Below are 13,218 nucleotides of genomic sequence, written 5' to 3'. Positions count from 1 at the left end.
TTCAAAGTGATCTTGTTTTAATTTCCCATTTCAGTTTTGTTTCCTTTTACCCTACATCAAAAATACAACTCCCTTCTCCCCCAATTCTACCACTAGTCATTTAACAAACCCATTCCATGACTTAGCAAACATGTATGTTCTATCTGGTATACTTTTTTCTAAAAACCTTGTCTCTATAAAGCTTTTAACCCCTCTAGTTCCAACTCAAGTACTGTCTTTGCCAAGAAACTTTTCTAATTATTCCTACAACTTATTCTCTTTAAGATGAGCATACGTACTTATGTATACATACATATGTATATAACATATACACACCAATAATTAATATATGATATAAGATGATATAATACGATATATGATAAAATATAATATAGTATAGCATAAAATCAGCATTCCATCCACTTTTGCGAAATCCATCTCCTACCTGCTTTAGTGATTTGAATGTGATTTTCTATATTTTATAAAACTTTGTCAATAGTGATTAGACTGGTAGTTGGCACTTCCACTGCAGTTGACTCATTTGGGTATTAGCATCTGACTGAAAATAGACTAATCCTATAACCTTTCCCTGTAATGATCACCTGATGGCTTTCTTCCAGATTGCGAAAGAGATCTGTGAAGCATGGAAGCATGATCACACTGATACCAGAGATCATTGCATTCCATGTGATAATTATTTTCTCCAAGTTCATTTTGGCTTGTTTTTTATGATGAAAAAATATTACTTTAAGAAGCCAGAAAGAGAAACTAGTTAAATTTTGAAAACAGAACGTTCGAAATCTGTGTGTGTGTGTGTGTGTGTGCGTGCGCACGTGTGTGTGTTATAAAGAATGTTTGCCTTCCAACACTAAAGTCTCAGTAGGCTAACTTGTTGAATTCTGCCTCAGATTAACCTTACAGCCTCTAGAGCGAGACCAGCTGGTTTTCAGTTCAGCACAGTGTTTATCTTTACTAAGTTCCTTAACCTCTCTCTACCCCATATTTGCTCATCTGTAAAATGGGGATTGTAATTGTATCTGCTCCTGACAAGGTTGTTTTGAAGATTAAAAGAGAATGTATGCAAAAACTCCATAAAGAGACAATAAGACCTCGGTAGATTTTAGCTACTATTTCTACAGGAGAAGCTCTCAAGCTACCTTTACATAATAACTCATTGCGAATGTGCTCTGTAAAACATGTTGACTAATGTCCAATTCACTCTATAGACTTAAGGTGAGTTGGTTATTTTCTGATACACCTATACACTTCTGCTCTCACAAAATGAGTCTTTTCTTCCCAAGAGCCAGTTATGTTTGTTCTCAATCATATTTCTTCTAAGTGAACTTCTTAGTATAATTTTGTAGTTTAATAGATACCTTAAAATATGACTATGAAAAGAAATGCTAATTACAGAAAAAATATTTCAAAAATCAGATTTTAGGGGCACCTGGGTGGCTCAGTGAGTTAAGTCTCTGCCTTCAGCTCAGGTTATGCTCTCAAGGTCCTGAGATCGAGCCCCGCATTGGGCTCTCTGCTCAGTGGGGAGCCTGCTTCCCCCCTGTATCTCTGCCTGCCTCTCTGCCTGCTGGTGATTTCTCTGTCAAATAAATAAATAAAATCTTTTAAAAAATCTTAAAAAAAATAAAAAATCAGATTTTGGCCAAATAACTATGAAATTTTGGAGGAAAGGATAAAAATTTAGAAGAGTTTATACTTGAAGTAGCCCTGTGAATATCTTTAATTTCTCAACCAGAGACCATAGGTTATAATTTCTATGGTGTATGCAAAAAAGACAACATAATACTAAAAAGACCTTCCTCTTTACATAAAATGTTATGTAAGTTCAAATTTACATATTTATGGTTCAAATGAAATGTTTATAGTATATATGCATGTGGATATTTATACATGTATATAATATATATATTATATATGTTACCTTTCATGACTTTATAGTTTGCAAAATTTTCTCGTTAACCCATCAGTTACAGGTCTTGATAGTACCAGGTAGATAAATTTCTACTATATTTGCTTCTGGTTGGAATGAGATTCATTTAGAATAGTTGTACTTTTTATTTCCCACTGATCTCCTCAGACTGAGCAATCTGATATAGTATCTGATTAATTTTAAGAGTAGAAAAATAGATTATTACCTAATAACTTCATTTGTTTAATAGATTGCAGTCAAGCACAACTGAAATAACTTTTGCAAAATTAAAATCAGGATCCTTGATGAAGAAAATGTGGGCATGATTATTTTTATATAGATTCTACTTAAGGGCTTTGTAGATACTCTGGGATCAGTCTTGTTTTAATTACTTTGTCATACCTTCCACTGTCTCAGTCTCTATTCTTTCTCGAGTTCCAATTAAAATACAGTTGTCCTAACTCAGCAATCAACCCTCATCCTTGGCAGATATTCATAAATCCATTAATCCCTTCAGGATTTACTAATTATCTGAACTCTCTAGAGTCTATGGACTAACAAGTCCATACCACTTGTTCCTACAATTTAGAGAGCCTTGAAATATCTTTTTTTAAAAAAGATTTTATTTATCTATTTGACAGATCACAAGCAGGCAGAGAGAGAGAGCAGGAAGCAGGCTCCCTGCTGAGCAGAGAGCCCGACACGGGGCTCAATCCCAGGACCCTGAGCTCATGACCTGAGCTGAAAACAGAGGCTTTAACCCACTGAGCCACCCAGATGCCCCGAGAGCCTTGAAATATCTTGAGCAGCTTGTGAAAAATAGAGATTCACCAGTGCTTGGCCCCAAATTCTCTGTATCAGAACCTCCAATGTGTTTTCCAGTTTGATTCAGAATACATGCCAAAATTTTAGCAGAATTGTGACACCATGTATTATGCAGTACTGTATAGATGTAAATGAAAAATTTCTACCCCCTTATTTTCTGTAATCTTTCCTCCTTAGTTGGTAAAAGTCATTTTTAAAATAAGCAGTCAGGGTTGCATTTTTTCCATAAATCTTTTCTTTTTAATAATTGGAAAGGAGGAAAAAATAGAATTATATAACATGTACATGAAGCATGTCTTATCCATAGGTGCTACAGATCACAGGGGCACCGCATGCTGTTTGGTTGGAAAGGTTACTGAACTCCAGTATCAAGAGATAATGAGTATAGACCCCGAATTTCATTTTCATAGTAATTTTAAAGATTTTATTTATTTATTTGACAGACAGAGATCACAAGTAGACAGGCAGGCAGAGAGAGACAGAGGGAGGGGGGCAGGCTCCCTGCTGAGCAAAGAGCCCGATGCAGGGCTCGATCCTAGGACCCTGAGATCATGACCTGAGCCGAAGACAGAGGCTTAACCCACTGAGCCACCCAGGCGCCCCTTTCTTTTTTTTTTTTTTTTTTAAAGATTTATTTATTTATTTATTTGTCAGAGAGAGAGAGAGAGGAGCGAGAATGAGCACAAGCAGACAGAGTGGCAGGCAGAGGGAGAAGCAGGCTCCCTGCTGAGCAAGGAGCCTGATGTGGGACTCGATCCCAGGACGCTGGGATCATGACCTGAGCCGAAGGCAGCTGCTTAACCAACTGAGCCACCCAGGCGTCCCCAGGCGCCCCTTTCATAGTAATTTTAAAAGGATGGTTAGTAGTCTTCATGTCATTGCCATTGGGTTGCATTCTCTTTAAGAGAAAACCCCTATCTTCAATGCACATTCAGCAGTCATTGGGGGGGAAAAGTTGGAGAAAAGGAAATAGTAATGCACAAATCTATGCACACAGACCCTGAGGTCTCTGACTAGCTTTTTTAAATCTTATTTGGCACAAGTGATTATAGGGGACATTTCTGACACCAGAGGGCAAAAGAGGGTCTTGGATAGTTCAGAGCTTGAATTCTCATAATCATTTTATTGGGTTTAAAGAACTGCTCTAGAAGGTCATAGAGGATAAAGGATTAGTATTCCTTAATTAAATTGTCAGGTATGAATAAATTGGGGATAGTAGTAAGGTATTCTAATACCTGTTGCATCAGTTCTTATACTGGTAGCATTTTGTTAATTATTAGAACACTATTTGTTTTATATTTGTAAGGCATGCTTCCTTTCATTATTCTCTATTAAAAATTTTTCTTCATTTTTCTCATCATTATATTTTAAATCAGGGATTCCCAAGCTTGGTGCTATTGACATTTGGAGGCGGACAGTTCCATGTTGTTGACACTGTTCTGTGCCGCAGAGGATGTTAACAACAACTTTAGCTTCTACCAACTGACACCAGTAGCAACCTCCATGACTGTGACACTGAAACATGTCTCCAGACATTATGGAGTTTTCTCTGGGAGACGTGGGAGTTGTGGTGGTAAAATAGTCCCTGGTTGAGAAGGACCATTGTAAATGAACTGTGGCCTAATTTTCCTAATTAAAAATAAAATCCTATTAGTAATTATAATTGACATTGAATCAATCCTATAAATATAAAGAATAGTTTTGACAGTATTCATTATTCTTAATTTCTCTTGGTACCAACAATTAATTTCTAACTCTACTTTCTTAGAGGTTCACAGATTAGCTCTCCTCTCCTGTAAAATATGTGTTGTCTAATATTATTTCTATTTTCCACAATATGAGAAATTTATTCAGGACACTGGCCAAAAGAAGATTAGGAAGGTCAGCAGTCTTAATGTGTGAAGTAGTCCGTGAATATGTATGAGTACGTATGTGTTTCTGTGTCTGTGTCTATGTGAGCATAAGACCGTAGATATTTTTACTGGACATTAGGAAAAACTAAATTATACTCTATTTATAACAAAGGGAGAACCTCAATCTTTTGACAAACTGTGAATAAAAGGACAGAGAATCAGTTAGCTATGTAAAGTAAATGGCTGAGACTGGAAATGGTACCAATAAGTACCAGTGGTTTTGTGGCTGCCGGATACAATCAATACTGGTAGATATTCTTCTTCTGAATAGTTATTTGGCAAAACAATAAATGTTTTATTTATCTCATTGTGCTGGATCCTACATGAAGAAAGAGTTCTATAGAGAATAATGTGAACAATTTCCCAGTTTTCATTTTTGCTATTGACCTTTGATTATTAAAAAGTTAAGTTAGCTACCAGCAAGAAAGTATATTTTAAGAAAAAGAAAGTAGTCACTTACTTGTGGAATATAAGGAATAACATGGAGGACATTAGGAGAAGAAAAGGAAAAGTAAAGGGAGAAATTGGATGGGGAGACAAACCATGAAAGACTATGAACGCTGAGAAACAAACTGAGGGTTTTGGAGGGGAGTGGGTGGGGGATTGGGTGACCCTGGTGGTGGGTATTAAGGAGGGCACGTATTGCATGGAGCACTGGGTGTTATACGCAAACAATGAATCTTGGAACGCTACATCAACAATTAATGATGTATGGTGACTAACATAACACAATAAAAATTTTTTTTAAAAGTCGGATTGATATAAAATAAAACTTCCATGTGCATTTCCATTCAAAATGCATCATGTTTTGCATATCATAGACCTATAATGAATCCTGTAGATTATACAAATTTTAATATACTGTTGTTGGAAACTTTTCTTTGACTGCTACAACTGCATGTCTGAGTTCAGTATGAGTGTAGAATGTGACTCATATTGAGTAAAGGATTATTTTTCACTTTGCCCCCAAACCAGACAGGACACATTCATCTACACGATGAACAATATAAATAGGTATTCTATTTTAAAATCCTCAGAATCAGGGCACCTGTGTGGCTCAGTGGGTTAAGCCTCTGCCTTCAGCTCAGATCATGATCTCAGGGTCCTGGGATCAAGCCCCACATCAGGGTCTCTGCTCAGCAGGGAGCCTGCTTCCCCTTCTCTCTCTGCCTGCCTCTCTGCCTACTTGTGATCTCTCTGTCGAATAAATAAATAAAATCTTTAAAATCCTCAGAATCTTTTCTTATGTGTTATCTAACATATAAACACCAGGATTTTTTTTTAAGTTTGACCTGAGTTAAGATACTTACTAAGATTCACTGAGACAATGAATTTAGAAAGTAAATACAATGTCTTCTACATTAAAAAAAATAAACCTTGTAATTTCTAAAATTGCCCTCAGATGTGAGTGATTTAACTAAGATCTAGATGAATCCTAACTAACAGAAAGAAGAAATTTCTTTAGAGGGGAAATCCACAATGTTAGATAAGGAGCAAAAAACACACTGACATATCTTGGTAAAAAAAGTAATTTTGTTAACAACGATTTTTCGTATTGATATAAGAATGCAGTTCCTGAAGCAGAACTCAGTGCCTGGGTATAGAAAATTGGTGTAGGAGTTGTGAGAGTTATAGATAGTTGGATTCTGTAAACTAAAGTTATCTTCAAGTGTGGGATTTCTAGTTGTATCTTTACTATACATTTAGGCACGTTGCTGCCTTATATAAAGTGGTGGACAGATCCATAAAACTTAACTTCCTCTGCTCTTGAGAGTGAACAGAACACTTCAATAGCAAAAGCAAATTGGTTTTGAGAGCAAAGCAAAGAAAGAAATCTCTCTGGGTCTCAGTTTCAGCACTTGAAATAGGAATCCATTTGATTTTAGTGATAATAAACAACAGACACATAATTTAAAGAGAAGTTCAATTCTGACTTAAGCAACTTCAAAGAAATATGACAAATTTTTAAACATCTTTTTCAAAATGCTGTAGAGACCTCAATAATTTATTATAACTATTTTTGGTTTGTTTTAGAAGAGATGATTATACTTTCTGGAACTATATGAATGGGAATATGATTCAGGTTTCTTATGTGACCTAAGACAAAATAGGGCATCCACATACCCAAGTTACAGCAAAGTCCTAAATAGGCATGCATTTAAATTATCCACCCCAAGGAATCATGGCAAAGTGCATCATCTTTACTTCACAAGTTTATCACTCCTTGGAAAGCTCCTCATATGTATCATAAGTGTGGGACCTTGAGTATGCAGTGGGTAGGGAAGTTCATATATTGAATAGTGCGTACTGCTTGTCAGGTTTCTTTGAGTAAATACAGTTACTTTCCTGAATTCATGAATGTTGCTTAAATTTGGGGAAGGGGTTCTTCATTAATTGTTTTTAACAAAAGCACCAATGGCCTTTGGAATGAAACTGAACATTGCACTGGCGGATAAAAATGCCTTGAGCTATATTTATTTGCCAGCTTGGGGTCATGTCTGGAGTACACTATTTTACTTAAAGTTTTCTTTCCTATTGTTTTAAATATAACTTTTGGTGTTAGAATCTGACTCTGTAGGGTTTTCCTGAAGCATTTCATGGACAGTTTCATGCATGATGTCAGATCACTGATTTCACAATGACTGAATTATAGAGGAAATACTAATTGTTGCAAGTGTATATTCAGTATATCATGACATCCTATAAAGCAGAACTGGGAAATTTCTCACTTTTAATTTACTTCAGTGACTTATTTTGAAGTTAAAAATCATGTAAGTCTGAATGCCTCTTGTGTCATTCTGATAAGGAATTATTTGACATTTTGGAAAATGACCTTCATGTAATCACCATTGAAATGTATAAGGACTTTTTAATGGAAAAAAAAGAAAAAGAAACTAAATGGCTTCCTATTTAATCTGTTGGGTTTTTCTTTCTCTAATAAGCCATTAAATGAGCTACAAATTTCAGCAGATAAAGTTTAACACAGTTTGCTCATTGCATTTGTCTTCAGATATTGCTTGGAATTGCACAAATAGGGCAATCAGCCACTCAAAGCTCTTGCCTACTATCTAATATAATGTGAAAAATGCAGATATCACATTATACATATGAAAAATGATTTCAAGGGTAAATTCAATTTTATTTCTCTTAGAAGCTAGTGGTTTAAAGAAGTATGATATTAGAGATGAAATATAGTATTGCAGCATAAATTGAGGTATGGGAAAATAATCAAAAGCACAAAACAAATCTAGGCAGAGAGAAGATGGTTGGTCAGTGAAATGTAGTAATGACATTTGTATATGGCCTTCTTTCCTCTGCAACATACGAAGTCATTGCAGTATTAATCACTTATTAACTTACAAATTCATGTTTCTCATCTATCAATTAGAAAATGAATATTTGTATTATTTATCTAATTAAGATTAAATTTATCATAAAAAGTTTATCAGTGTAATTGGTTATGACCAGAGTGCTCACTACTTAGCAATGTTTCACAAGGGCATATCAGCAATAACTAAATGCACTGGTTTCTCATAATACTGTCCAAGTTGGCAGATGTTTTAGAAAGTGCTCTAAAGTGGGCAATTTTTGTTTCAATGTTGTGTGGAATTATAGGTGGCAGGGATCAGGTGAACTGGGAGTGGGAGAGTGATGACTTAGCTGCAGGTTATTTACTTGAGGGCAGAAGTAGTAATTATTCAATAACTAGGTGCCATAAATAAAGGTAAGTAAATAAAAAGGAATGGCCATTTAATAACTGAGAATAAAATAATGGAGAGAATCTAAGTTCAGTATTTATACACACACACACACACACACACGTATTTTATTTTATATATTTTTTATTATTTTATATAGTATATAGTATTTTATATATACAAATATATATATTTATATAGTATTTTATATATATGTGTATATGTATGCATGCATATATATGCACAAAAATTTGTTGCATTGATACATAAATTCTACATATACATTCAACACATTTTTTTGGCTCTTTAGTAGCCCTCATGTTCCAGACACTCTTTTAGGAGCCAGGGATAAAGCAAGGAACAAAGAGGCCAAAATATCTGTTCTCACTGCCCTCATGGAACTTGCATTCTAGTAAGGACGCAGCAAAGACAATATAAATAAGCAAAATATAATGTATATTAGCAAGGAACTAATGCAATGGAGGACATAAAGTGGAGGAAATGGATAAGGAATGTTGGGAATAAGGTTAAAGTTGACGTGGTGTATTAGTTTTTTATTGTTGTCATAACAAATTTCTACAAATTCAGTAGCTTCATAGTCTATAATCGAGATTTATTATCTTACAGTTCTGTAACGTCATTCAGGGCCATATAGACTGTGAGAAATGGGTCTCACTGGGCTAAGAGCAAAGTATTGGCTGGGTGGCATTCCCATCTGGATGTTGTACAGGAAAATTAATTTCTTGCCTTATTTGGTTTCTATAGGTCATTCATATTTCTTGGCTCATGCCCTCTTCCCCCTCTTCAAAATTAGCTATGTTGTATTTCTCCGTGCCTTTCTCCTGTAGTAAACTTCTCCCTCTGACTCTCTTCTTCCTTACTTTTGCACTTTTAAGTACCTTTGTGATTTTAGTGGCCCCACCATAATAACCCACGAGAATCTCCTTATTTTATAGTCAACTGATTGGCAACCCTGATTCTCCTTTGCTATGTAATCTAACACAATCACAAATTATTGGCAATAGGATATGGACATGTTTGAGGGGCCATTTTTCTGCCTACCACAAAGGATATCCAAGAAAAACCTCTTTCAGTATCAGTAAGGATCTAAATGAAATTAAAAAGCGCCCCCCAAAGGATTAACATGCTAAGCAAAGAAAAAGTGGAAAGGTCAGGGGGTAAGCTAACGTCTGTTATGTTACAAGAAAAGGGAATGGGAGTGTGGCAGGAGTAGAGAGGTCAAGATGGGAAGATGAGTAGTACGAGAAGAATTCCAAGAATTAATGGCAAGTTTGGAGGTAAAATTGTTGCCTTATAGGTCATAGCCAAAAAATAAAAATAAAAACAAAAACCAAAATGATCAACCAACCAAACCAAACCAAACAAAACCGTCTATACTGAGATTTTTAAAAAAATACCTACAGTATTTTAAGCAAAAAAGTAAATTCTGACACATGTTAAAAAGAATACTTTAGCAACATATCTATAGAATCAAAAGTAGATCAATTATCAGGTTATAATAAGAATTTTTTCAGAAGATGATGATGTCCTACTACAAAGTGATAGTGGTACAAAGTGGGGAGGTAGGTGGATTCTGGCTATATGTGAAAAGCAAAGCCGGCAGGGTTTCCTGGAGGTTTATAGCTGGAATGTAAAAAAAGTGGTCATAGAAGTCTCTAAAGTATTTTTGCCTTTAGCATTTAGAAAAACTCAGTTATCTTTTATTGAAATGGGTATGATCACGAGAAAAAAATTTGTTTGTTTTTTTCATTATGTTTTATGCAGGAGGTAATATTGATGGCCTGGGATTGGTAGTATTTAAAATGGCTGTTAGATATCCAATTTAAGATAACTAGTAGAGAGTTGAATATATGAGTTTAGAGTTTAGGGAACATATGAACAGTTATCAGTGACAGATTGTATATGGTTTTCAGAACCATGAAATTTGTTAAGATACTTAGCCACAGTTTTAGATAAAAAATAGAAAAGATTCAACGCCTGAACTTTGAGATACTCCAAACAGAGATCAGGGGAAGGAATAAGAATCAATGAAGAATACTGAGACAAAAAAAGAGAGGTGAGAGAAGAACCAGATGAGTGATAGCCTAGTACAGAAAATAATTTCAGAAGAGTGAGAACCACTGTGTTGTACTTCTTTACATTGAGAAAGCAGAAGACTGAGAAAAACCATTAGATTTAGTGATGTCAGGGGATTTTATTGAGAAGAGCAGTGTCAGTGGAAGGTAAAATTTTGTGTTGAAATGAATAGAAAATGAAGGGATAAAAATCAGGCACAAGTAAAATTAATGCTTTGTACACATTTTGCTGTAAAAAAATAAATTGAAGAAGGGGTGCCTCAGAGTCTCAGTCAGTTCAACTGTCTTTGGCTCAGGTCATGATCCCAGTTAAGCAACTGCCTTCAGCTCATGTCATGATCCTGGAATCCTGGGATGGAGTCCCACATGTACTTCCCTGCTCAGTGGGGAGTCTGCTCCTCCTTCTCCCCCTCCCTCTGTGTGCTCATTCTCTTTCTCACTCTCTTTCAAATAAATAAATAAATAAATAAATAAATAAATAAATAAATCCTTTAAAAGCAGAAAAATTGAAGAGTAACAAGAAGAGGAATAAAATATAGTATTTCCAAGATAAGAAAAATAATTTCATATTTATTCTAAGAGTGAATCTCTAGAGATGAAAAGTTAAGAAAGGTAGAAAAGGGAGAATTTCTGGTATAGTCCTGGTCTAGGTGTGAGGAGGATGAAATCTAGTGCTCAAAAAGACAACTTGACCTTGGGTAGAAGAACCTGTAATGTACAAGAAAGAAGGCAACATATAGGTGTACAGATGCAGAAACTATAAGTGGTGGTGATACCTTTTGGAGGTTTTCTTCTTCTGGCTTAATGTTTTCAGTGAAAGAAGAAATAACACCAGCTCATATAGATAATGGATTTAGTATTGTGTGTTTGAAATAGAGTGGAGGAATAAGTGAATTAAGGAACTATAGTATGACTTTGTATCACTATTATGGACCTATTTGAAGTTAGTAACAGGAGATTTAATGAAAGACTAGTTATAATGGCTCTGTGATGTTTTCCCCAGCCACATTCAGCTACATGAGTACAGACAGTTAGCATTTGAGAAACAGAATTTAACTAGGGTTGTGGTTTAACCAGTGATGTCTGACAATGTGATAGGGACAAGGAAACTGGGGTACTAGCTAAGAAATTGTCCCATTGTGTTTAACTATGTGTAAGGAGAGTATCAGGACATTATGGGGATGAAGGACTAAAATTATGCTATTATCAATGGAGTAATCATCTTGGTAGAGTTTGAGAATAGTTGATATATGATTACTAAAGGGAGAGAGATAAAAAGATGATAGTTTCAGAGAGGGGAATATTTGAAATCATGCTTATAGAAAGTTCTGTTATTGGTAATAATTAGGTCTTGAGTGTGGACATCAATGGAGGAGAGGACTGGAGAAGTCCCAGACTTCTGCTGACAGAGGCATAAAGTTCTCTAGAATGGCAGGCATTTTTGGTGATTTAGCACTCTCTTAACCACTGCCAAAGGGTCCCTGAAGGGTGTGTACTTTCCTATGATGCATGGATTTCCTCTTGACTTCTGATGGAGGCCCTTGGGCTTATACAAGGGTGAACTCCCTCTAACTCCAAGGGCTCCCTTTACATTCAAGCTCTCTCTTTCCCTTCTCATTGGAACTCTGTCCAATTAGGTTTTCATGCTCATTGCATCACTAAATAACTCTTAATGCCTCCAGTGGCTGTCACATTGCTAAATCCAATGGGCAAGGCTCAATCCTATTGTTAATTGACCAATCTCCAGCATTTGAAGTGTTTTCTTCTGGATTCATGAACAACATCTGTGACTCTTTTGCCCTGTATGTCTCTGACTTTTCCTTCTAAGTCTCCTTTTCTATATGTTGTTTATCTCTCTGACCTCTAAATATTGAGAGGTGTTAGATGCCAGTCCTTAGACCTCTTTCCCTCTCTAAATTCACTAAGTGAGCTCATGCAGGTTCATAGCTTCAAATGGCAGCCATGATCTCTTGTCCAAATCTTTCCCCTCACTCCAGATTCCTTTATTGGGTAATCTTTTGGCCATCTCTATTTGATAGTATATGGGGAATTTCACACTTAATATATTTCTATTATTGTTGTTACTGTTGTTATTATTATTATTATTATTTTAAATAGGATCTATGCCCAGTATGGAGCCCAATGTGGGGCTCAATCTCACAACATTGAGATAAAGACTTGAGCTGAGATCAAGAGTCAGACACTTAACCAATGGAGCCAAGCTGGCACCCCATTGCACTTCTAAAACAAGCATGATTTTTCTCTAAAGTCAGCTTTCCTTGTGACAATTCTTATCTATTTCCTTGTGACAATTAGAAGAATTCTAATTCTTCAGAGTCATCCTGCAGTTCTCTCTTTCATTCTTACCTCACATTACCAAAGCATATCTCAGATTTAGCCCACTTTATGACCAATCAGAGCCAAGCCACAATCCTCAGTGCTTGAATAATTGTTATAGATTTCTGATCCTCTATCTTTACTATTTTAAAAACATAAGTCAGATTATTTCACTCTTTTGGGAAAAAAGAAGTTTTTACACTGGATACAGAAACCTAGATGGACCTTAGCTATTTCTCTGCTCTCTCCTCCTGGCACTCTTCCTGATCATTCAGCTCCTAGTTTTATGGCCTTCCTTAGTTTCTCTAACACATTAATTCTGGGTCCCTTGCTATCCCCTCCATGGGAAACACTTCCTCACAGATGCGTGGCTTGTGCTATAACTTTCATTAGGAGTGTCCTCAAAAATAATTTTATTAATTAGGATTTATTTACCAACCCTA

This window comes from Martes martes (genome assembly GCF_963455335.1).
Source record: "Martes martes genome assembly, chromosome: 2".
Lineage (NCBI taxonomy): Eukaryota > Metazoa > Chordata > Mammalia > Carnivora > Mustelidae > Martes > Martes martes.
This window is presented reverse-complemented; position numbering follows the sequence as displayed.